The sequence below is a fragment of the Limulus polyphemus genome, unplaced genomic scaffold, assembly GCF_000517525.1.
Source record: "Limulus polyphemus unplaced genomic scaffold, Limulus_polyphemus-2.1.2 Scaffold962, whole genome shotgun sequence".
NCBI classification, from domain to species: Eukaryota; Metazoa; Arthropoda; class Merostomata; order Xiphosura; family Limulidae; genus Limulus; species Limulus polyphemus.
In genome coordinates, this window is record NW_013666572.1 from 363,018 (window position 1) to 364,210 (window position 1,193).

Sequence of the window (1,193 nt, forward strand, 5' to 3'; positions counted from 1 at the left end):
TCACAGATGTATGAAACTATTAGAAAGTTAATGTGAAGGTTGCATGTTTCACAGATGTATGAAACTATTAGAAAGTTAATGTGAAGGTTGCATGTTTCACAGATGTATGAAACTATTAGAAAGTTAATGTGAAGGTTGCATGTTTCACAGATGTATGAAACTATTAGAAAGTTAATGTGAAGGTTGCATGTTTCACAGATGTATGAAACTATTAGAAAGTTAATGTGAAGGTTGTATGTTTCACAGATGTATGAAACTATTAGAAAGTTAATGCGACAGACCAATAAATATTCCTGACATTTTCCTTTTTAAGTATGAAGAAGCAGAATTAGTTTCGTTTGTTTGTTCTAACATCATCTCTTGTTTGTTTGTTCTCTCTGTTGTGCAATGTGATATGTTTATATTGTTCTGGAATGTAATTCTTGTTGACAACCGGTTTAAAAACTGTTAAAGATGCGTTTCTTTAAGAACACGTGTTTTTTTTTTATTACCGTATCCATTATGTAAAGGCTATTAACTCTGAAAGACAAACTCATTTCGTAGCTGCTAATATAGTCACGGAATTACTATGGAAACTGAAGAGTGTAAGAGGCAGTTACGCTAGTGACCTGAATCTGTTGAGCTTGAGCAGGTTTGTTAAAGTTGCATGTTATATTAGATGGTGTAATATCATTTTGAGATCTTTTAGCTAGCCTATTTCTGTGTTTTGGTTTTAAAATGCCCCCCAGTGGCTCAGCAATACGTCACACCGCTAGAATCCGAGTTTTGATACTCGTGGTGGGCACAGTACAGATTTAGATGTTTAAAAATAGATCGCTAGTTGAAACAATTCTGCTCGTGCCAGGAATTAAAGAAGGATAAAAGGAACGTTCGAATTAAGAGATGAATTACTAAAATGGAAGTGTTGATAATAACGTAATTACCATATACAATTTAACAAATGTTCTAACACTTAACTGCTGTTGATGACAATACATGAAATTTGAATTAAGAGATGAGTTATTAACATGGAAGTGTTGATAATAACGTAATTACCATATACAATTTAACAAATGTTCTAACACTTAACTGCTGTTGATGACAATACATGAAATTTGAATTAAGAGATGAGTTATTAACATGGAAGTGTTGATAATAACGTAATTACCATATACAATTTAACAAATGTTCTAACACTTAACTGCTGTTGATGA